Below are 9,102 nucleotides of genomic sequence, written 5' to 3'. Positions count from 1 at the left end.
AGTTCCAAAATTCGACATTTTCACTATTGAGGTATGATCAAGAACTAATTACTTTCTATTTTTGATTTAATTAGCAAACTATTATTTTAGAAACAATTCATGGTTGACGAATTTTCTGAATTGTCAAATTCGGGTTAAAACGAAATTGAACTCATTCGGTCATCGTGGCACAATCCAGGAATTTAAGACGCTATCTGGCCATCATATCTCTCTACACAAAACATGTAAAGGCTTTAATAAATAATGAAAAACCAAATGCACGATGTCATGTGTATACAATTACAAGGACCTTCTATGAAACTGGTATGTTAATTTTCTAATTGCTTCAATATACCGTTATACAACTATCTTAACAATACTCGAAAGTATTTCTGGGAATGGTTTGGGAACTCCTTTAACATCAATTAGGTTTCTGAGGTTTTCTCAAAAATATTTCCCAATCAAGGATTTTCCCAGAACTTTAAAAGGAATAATTTATAACTTTACTTAAAACTCCAATTTCTCTAAGCAATAAGCAATTTAATTTGGTTTTAACTGTAATTACACGATTTAGTATGCCCTTGAGGACGTTTAAGCCATGTAATTTGTTTAAGTTTAAATTAGTAATATTTAAGTTTGGGTTTTAACATGCAGCCTCCTGCTAATAACATTGACCCTGTAATCTGAGGGAAATGCCAATTTTGATAAGCAAATGTAGGAAAAGTCATTAATATTATTTCAAAATAACTAAATGATATAATTTTGTGATATGCGTCTTCCAAATATGAAATATTTTCTGTTAAAACCAACATTTACCTGTAATCTTTGGAATTTTTAGATAACTAAAAAATATAATTTCCAAATCTAAGTACAGAAACTTTCTAAGGGAAAGAGAAAAATTAGGGTCCTCCTTCTTGTTAAATTTGGTCTCTATAAAATATACTACATTGCCATAAAAATAAAGATTTTACCCGAAATTGGTCAATATAACCACTAATATCCCAAAAGTTACTGATTTAAATATGTAAATTAATTTCAAATTCTAGTTAAGAAGCTTTCTAAGGGACAAAATAAAATTTGGACCCAGAAATCCTAAGTGTCTTCCTTCTTTTTAAATTTGGGCTCTATAAACTAGACTACATTGTCTTGAAGTTATAAATTTTACTTTACTCGATCGTGTTAATTTTCGATCCCTATGGTGTAAATACTGGTAGTGATAATTTAGATATTTTTTTAAATTGAAGAAGTTGAAAAATAGCAGTGAGTTATTATCTTTTTTAAAGAGCTATTATTTGTGTGAGAATAAGGCAAAGTCGTAAACGTACCGGTGACTGGTAATTTTAGGCATTTGCTCTAGCTTTAGGCAATAATCATTTACCAATGCTTTTGGGAATATAGTTAAGTGAATTATTTATTATTAGTCAGGTTTGTAGTCAGTTTTCCTACTCTATGCTCCCTGGGTAGTCTGTTATCAAATATTGATTCAAATTAATTTAAGTAACTTTTTAGATGGATATAGTTCAGGTGATGATGCGAGTTGTACATGCACAAAGCCCGGCAAAGGACAGCTAGTTTCGACTGAAAGTTTAAATTTATTTTATAAATGGGCGCAATATCATAATATTATTATTCTTAGGTTTTTTAAATTCATTTTAGGTTTTCTTTGATTGGAATGTTTTTGACGCATTTGTTTCAAAACAGTTAGTTTTACATTTTTCTGTATTATCCTGATTAATGAAATTCTTCAAAGCAAGTTACCACTTTTTTAAACTGAGGCTATGATTTAGCTCCTATAAATAACCAACTCTCGAAGTTTATTATTGGTATATTGTGGATTGATCAAACTATTATACATCCAGAGTGCCCTATGTGAGCAGTCCATTGCAATTTATAGTGAAATTCTTCACCAATTATTGCATGGCGGTCGCTATTCCGCAGACATCTTTTACGCTCGGGCTTCCGCTGAATTCCAACGTTAAGATATTTATATCAAATGGCAGTTTTCCGAGTAAAGCCAGAGTTCCTACACAGTACTGATGAGCCCCAAAAGGGCGAAACCGGTCTACTGTTGGAATCTCTGGCTAAAATTTTGACTCCTGATTGTTCAAACTCTAAACTTAAACTTCCCTTGACATTTAAACCAAACTTTCATTAAAAAAAATAATATTTGGCCAAACCGGTCCTCGCCATTAGAGAGAGAGGGGGGGTTCTAATCCGAAACCCTCCTTAAATTTTCCAGCGCAGGTAGAAAGACAATATTAATAAGACCAATAATTTATTGACAACGGACCTATATTATAAATAAATTCTTAATAAAACTCGGTCTTGTGGCGTAAAAAATTCTTTTAATTGATTCATTTTATTTTATATAAAAAAATTGAATGGGACAGTTAAATTTTCTATTGTAAACACTGGGGTATTTATTTTTTGAAATGCAGGCGTCCACGCGCTTTTGCTCAAATTTATTGCCAATAAACTGGTCTGTCAAACGTAACTAAGAGAGTTGGAAGTTACGAGTTTTCTGTTCGGAAACCTTCGGTTACGCAATAACTATACGAAAGATTATCATTAACCGAAATCGTTCAGTTGTGTACTTATTGACATTATGTTACTTACGGTTATATCAATATTATCAAATTTCAAGAAATGCCGTTTGCCGAATACCCCCGCTTAAGCGTTCAAAGTTTGAAACAACAAAATTAGAAAAATAGGAATGCCAGCCGTGAAATTGAGAATCGGGTCACGTTCATTACGGAATTAAACATAAAGTCAACGTACCTCAAGCGAAACTCTAGTTTTCGAAAATTGCTGTTTATTTCTTATAAAGAGGTTAGTCAATAAAAGCTAATGCAAGCCTTTTTCAAACAAAGTTATATTTAAGGTAATTACAGTTAATGATGTAACTTGATCATGTATTTTTGCTATTCGTTAAAGAAATAATTTATTTTACACATAATAATTAAAAATTAAAACTTATAAAAACAAAGAAATTTTCTTGTTTAAAAGTTAATTAAAATCCCGTCCATAGTATTGGTCCCTTTCGTGGTGCTTGAAAACGTTACCACGAAAGTTAAAGACGGCCGTAAGTATAGCCAGGTTTTGTAAATATACTTAAAGTTTGTTCAAAAAAAATCGTTGTTTTTATCAATTTTTATTTTTAGTTTTAAGTGTATTTTCTTGATTTCCAAACATTATTAATATAATTCGGAAAACGCTCTTTTCAGTCGGCCGCATCATATAGCTGTCACTGGAATAACACTCTCTTAAGAGAGAAATTTCATAAATTTCGATTTGGTAGACGTCATTGCCAACGTAAGATCAACTATGGCCAATCTGCAACTAACACCCTGGGTATTAAGGAACGTCACTTCCTTTCGTCGCTGTGTGTTCTAGGAATCCAGAACCCTCAATTTAGTGTGGAAAATATGAAAGGCGAATACCGCTCGATCCCACTCAAGACTCCCTCTTTAAACTGTTGGTGAAATATTTGGGGGTGAGAGCGCAAGTGTTAAAATAGTTTTCATGGGTACATAAGAAACCTTTGCCGTGGTATTCTATTCATCACGGAATGTGATCCCGTTCATCAACCCGTTTGTGGAAGGTTGGAATCATTCAAATGGTAGATTTCAAAAAGAGCTTTTTTATTATATTTTTACGGCCTGGAAATTCATATTTAGGATTGTAGATTTTCGATACTTTGTTAAGGAAAAATATAGTAACACTGAATCTTTGTTATTCAACGAACATTGAAGTATTTCTCGAACTCAATTGCAGTTGGAATATTTTAAGCAAATCTTTGGGTAGGGTAACCAAAGGGCTTAGCACCTAAATGCCTGACCCCTAAGACTAGGTGTCTACGAAGCGGATACTTAAAGCAAGTGTCGGCTCCTATTTTAAGGTTAGTATCATTGGCGAGCGAAAGATGTCACTAACGTAGAGTTTAGTGGAAATTTAAACAAGTTGAGCAAGCAAATTATTCCCTCAAAAGTAGGTGCCTCGACGTACCTCTTCCTTTAATTGGCTTTGCGTAATCACGTGCGCAGTTAACTTAGCTTGGATTGGCTTTTCCACAACCACGTGTTTCAATCACGTAATCTTCGACTTTCAAATAAATGACAAAAAGTTTTTGAAAGTCGATAATAGATGGAAGCACCTTCCCGGCGATCTAAGCAATCATAGCCATCTTCGTTACATAGACCCAATCAAAAATACAGAGGGCAACGATAGAGCCGACACTTGCTTTAAGGTGCTAAAATTTTGTTAACCTTTACTTTGAGGCATTATCAATACTTTTATTTTATGCTTATAAGGTTTTCATATTATACTATTTTAAACAAATTATGGTTTTCACGAAATCAGACTTATTAAGATAACTCGAGTGAGAACCCCAATGTTGTGAATAAAACCATGTTAAACGAGACGTTAAAAAGAATTTAAATTTATAAATATGGCACATTTTTTAAATCAATAACAGGTTTATATCCGAGAAGAAGCCGATACAGATACACTGAAACGTTGAGTTATTTTAAACAAACATGAATATAAACCGTTTTTTAAGTATTATAATAATTTTAAAACACGTTTAGCTAAATACCAAGACGATCGGTGGCGCCACCGGTGGGAACATTTACACTTCTTGAAAAGTTTAATTACCACCCACCGTGAGAAACGCTCGGCTCCTTCACAAACAAAATAGAGTCAGCCGCCAAAGTTTCACCAAAATTATTTGTTTCTTTGGTATGGCTTTCTATATTCTTAAAGCGTCCGCGTGAAATTAGAGATATAGACAATATTACGAACTTGACTATTTCAGAATCTGTCAATTTTTTTGAAAATGTGCTCTGAAGCCACGCTCCTCGGGAATACCCTCACCAATATACCGAAATTGGGTAAATTTAAATTGGAAAATCTTCATTCCTGTTATTTGAATTCTTATAATGTATTGTTAAATATAAACGTTACAGGGATTAAAATGCTGTGAAGTCACAATTGATTGTCCAATAGTTAATAAAGACACATAAAGTACTAAATTTACTTACCTGACAGAATTTCAGTTAAATATTGTAGTTTTCCATGTAAAACATTTCGCAGATTTAAAATATCCTTTTATATCTTTTATGAAACATCAGCATCAGCCAGGCTAATACCCACACAGACTATCCAAACACATTTTCCAAGAATGATGTGGTCGTGCAAAAAACGGTGTCGACTATTTTTTCTCCATTTGAAAAATGTGAGTCAGAACTGTGTTCACTTTTCCTTGATATTCGTGTTAGCGGGCTTTCGTCACGCAATTATGCTTTGTTTTGGAAAATTACTCTCTAAATAAGTTATTTTTTCAATTAACTTGTTTTCTCGCAGTCAAGCAATTATATTTAGTTTTCAAACTATTAAGTCTATTTAACACTCAATTTAATTAATTTCTCGCTTCGGTTGCTCGTGGCAAAGATAAAATCAACCTTGCACCTAGGAGCAACAAACACAAGGGGAACGCAGCTAGCCTTTAAACACGCTAACGAAGAGTTGTGTACGAATTTCATTGGACGAACGTCACAAGCCTTTACGCTGAACGTTTTACGGGCGGGTGGGGGGGGGGGAGACAATTTCCGAATTTTTCCCTTCCGACGGCAGCAGGCGCTAAAGCGTCTAGCCAATGAAAAACGTACACAAGAAAATCCACGACTTTTGACGGGTTCCGTTCTCCTTGTGCAAGGTGTTGTGTTTGTTGCTCCTAGCTTGCACTCTAGATTTGAAATGACTGTCTCGCGCGTAGTCAATAGCTTTTAACCACTTTCTGCCGCATTTGGTTTAATTAATTATTTGCAGCGTAGTATTGACTTGGACTTTTGAGTTTGGGTTTATTCTTAAAAAGCTAAAGTGTTCATATAATGAAATGAGGGGATCGGGTTTCTCGCGTCCATTTGGTTCCTAGAAGCCATAAAAGCTAGAGCATTACAAAATTTGATAGCGCAAAGGCCTACTAAGCTAAAAAGAGATGGATGCTTCCCTCGTTAACAATAACTTACTTGCTTCTTAAATGAAAATGGCTTAATGGTACGAAAACCTACCGATTAATTATTTTGTGGCAATTTTGTATTTATTTTAACCTACAAATCGATAGAATGGGCGCTTTTCTATTTCATAATTATATTATTGCAATACAATCAATTAATTAGTCAATAAGATAACATTCATGTTTTAAGCAGAAATATATGCCAAATTGAAATAATTTGATTCTCTGATATATTACGAAATTACGTATCCTTATTTTACTTTTTCTTTATTAAGTGAAAGTCTTATTTTGTTAAAATAAGAACTTAATTAATAATACTCTGTTTATAAATTTCAAGATATAATTTACATTATCTGGTGAAGAATACGCGAATGATAAATTTTCATAAAATATTTCAGATTCATCACAGTGAATGCTTCAGCAGTTTGATGATTACAACATGGGTGTAAAGAGGTGTTTAATGTGAAATTATGAGATTCGAAACTGTAGATCACAATTATCTATCGCAACCTAAATTATGCGTTTAAATATTTTGTATTCCAACTTTATAAAGTTAAAAAAAAATTGTAGTTGAATATGAAATTATTGCTCGAATTATAAAGTGATCTTTTTTTTGCTCGAATTAAAAAGTGATCTGTTTTTGCTCGAATTATAAAGTGATCTTTTTTTTGCTCGAATTAAAAAGTGATCTGTTTTTGCTCGAATTATAAAGTGATCTTTTTTTGCTCGAATTATAAAGTGATCTTTTTTTGCTCGAATTATAAAGTGATCTTTTTTTTGCTCGAATTAAAAAGTGATCTGTTTTTGCTCGAATAATAAAGTGATCTTTTTTTGCTCGAATTAAAAAGTGATCTGTTTTTGCTCGAATTATAAAGTGATCTTTTTTTGCTCGAATTAAAAAGTGATCTGTTTTTGCTCGAATTATAAAGTGATCTTTTTTTGCTCGAATAAAAAAGTGATCTGTTTTTGCTCGAATTATAAAGTGATCTTTTTTTGCTCGAATTAAAAAGTGATCTGTTTTTGCTCGAATAATAAAGTGATCTTTTTTTGCTCGAATTAAAAAGTGATCTGTTTTTGCTCGAATTATAAAGTGATCTTTTTTTTGCTCGAATTAAAAAGTGATCTGTTTTTGCTCGAATAATAAAGTGATCTTTTTTTGCTCGAATTAAAAAGTGATCTGTTTTTGCTCGAATTATAAAGTGATCTTTTTTTGCTCGAATTAAAAAGTGATCTGTTTTTGCTCGAATAATAAAGTGATCTTTTTTTGCTCGAATTAAAAAGTGATCTGTTTTTGCTCGAATTATAAAGTGATCTTTTTTTGCTCGAATTAAAAAGTGATCTGTTTTTGCTCGAATAATAAAGTGATCTTTTTTTGCTCGAATTAAAAAGTGATCTGTTTTTGCTCGAATTATAAAGTGATCTTTTTTTGCTCGAATTAAAGTGATCTGTTTTTGCTCGAATTATAAAGTGATCTTTTTTTTGCTCGAATTAAAAAGTGATCTGTTTTTGCTCGAATAATAAAGTGATCTTTTTTTGCTCGAATTAAAAAGTGATCTGTTTTTGCTCGAATTATAAAGTGATCTTTTTTTGCTCGAATTAAAAAGTGATCTGTTTTTGCTCGAATTATAAAGTGATCTTTTTTTGCTCGAATTAAAAAGTGATCTGTTTTTGCTCGAATAATAAAGTGATCTTTTTTTGCTCGAATTAAAAAGTGATCTGTTTTTGCTCGAATTATAAAGTGATCTTTTTTTTGCTCGAATTAAAAAGTGATCTGTTTTTGCTCGAATAATAAAGTGATCTTTTTTTGCTCGAATTAAAAAGTGATCTGTTTTTGCTCGAATTATAAAGTGATCTTTTTTTGCTCGAATTAAAAAGTGATCTGTTTTTGCTCGAATTATAAAGTGATCTTTTTTTGCTCGAATTAAAAAGTGATCTGTTTTTGCTCGAATAATAAAGTGATCTTTTTTTGCTCGAATTAAAAAGTGATCTGTTTTTGCTCGAATTATAAAGTGATCTTTTTTTGCTCGAATTAAAAAGTGATCTGTTTTTGCTCGAATAATAAAGTGATCTTTTTTTGCTCGAATTAAAAAGTGATCTGTTTTTGCTCGAATTATAAAGTGATCTTTTTTTTGCTCGAATTAAAAAGTGATCTGTTTTTGCTCGAATAATAAAGTGATCTTTTTTTGCTCGAATTAAAAAGTGATCTGTTTTTGCTCGAATTATAAAGTGATCTTTTTTTGCTCGAATTATAAAGTGATCTTTTTTTGCTCGAATTAAAAAGTGATCTGTTTTTGCTCGAATTATAAAGTGATCTTTTTTTTGCTCGAATTAAAAAGTGATCTGTTTTTGCTCGAATTATAAAGTGATCTTTTTTTGCTCGAATAATAAAGTGATCTTTTTTTGCTCGAATAATAAAGTGATCTTAAGTAAATGCCGATTTTGAATTTCAAAAGGGTTTACATCGAAATATAATCTTATATTTATAATAAGAATAAACTATTATAAAGTTTGTGATCCTTAGAAACTGGCCTATCAAATGTTGATATCGAAACAAATTAATATGAATATAGAATTTGTTTATACTAAAGGATAATGATCATCATGATCGAATCCCCCTTCAATAGCGTCGGAAAACGTCAGTTTAACTGGATGAATGAGATAAGATAGTCACTATCCCTATGAATAAATAATTAAATTATTGCGAATATAACTGAAAATAAAATGATTAATATAATTGGAGTTTTGAGTTGATTTCGCAAGTTCTCTCTCTAATACTTGTATGAATAAAATAAAGTGTTTAAACTTTTCTATAGATGGCGCCAAGAGACTATTATGTTGTGCATGGAGGAACATTTATTTTCAACGCTTTTATACTTACTTTCGATTAGAAATTGATAAAACCTTTTCCGAAAACTGCCTCTGGAAAACCATGCCACTCCAAGCATCTTTAAAAGGGCTCTTTAGTTGAGTCGCAACGTTTGGTTCAAGTGTACCACTTCTTAATTAACGTCTCAAAACAAAAACTTCGGCCCAATATGACGTTTATTTACTTTGCACTCCTTTCATTATTTCCCCTTTTTAAGTACTCCTTCATGGAATCCTGGTATATA

This window comes from Leiobunum rupestre, chromosome 5, assembly GCF_980474605.1.
Source record: "Leiobunum rupestre chromosome 5, qqLeiRupe1.1.hap1, whole genome shotgun sequence".
NCBI lineage: Eukaryota > Metazoa > Arthropoda > Arachnida > Opiliones > Sclerosomatidae > Leiobunum > Leiobunum rupestre.
This window is presented reverse-complemented; position numbering follows the sequence as displayed.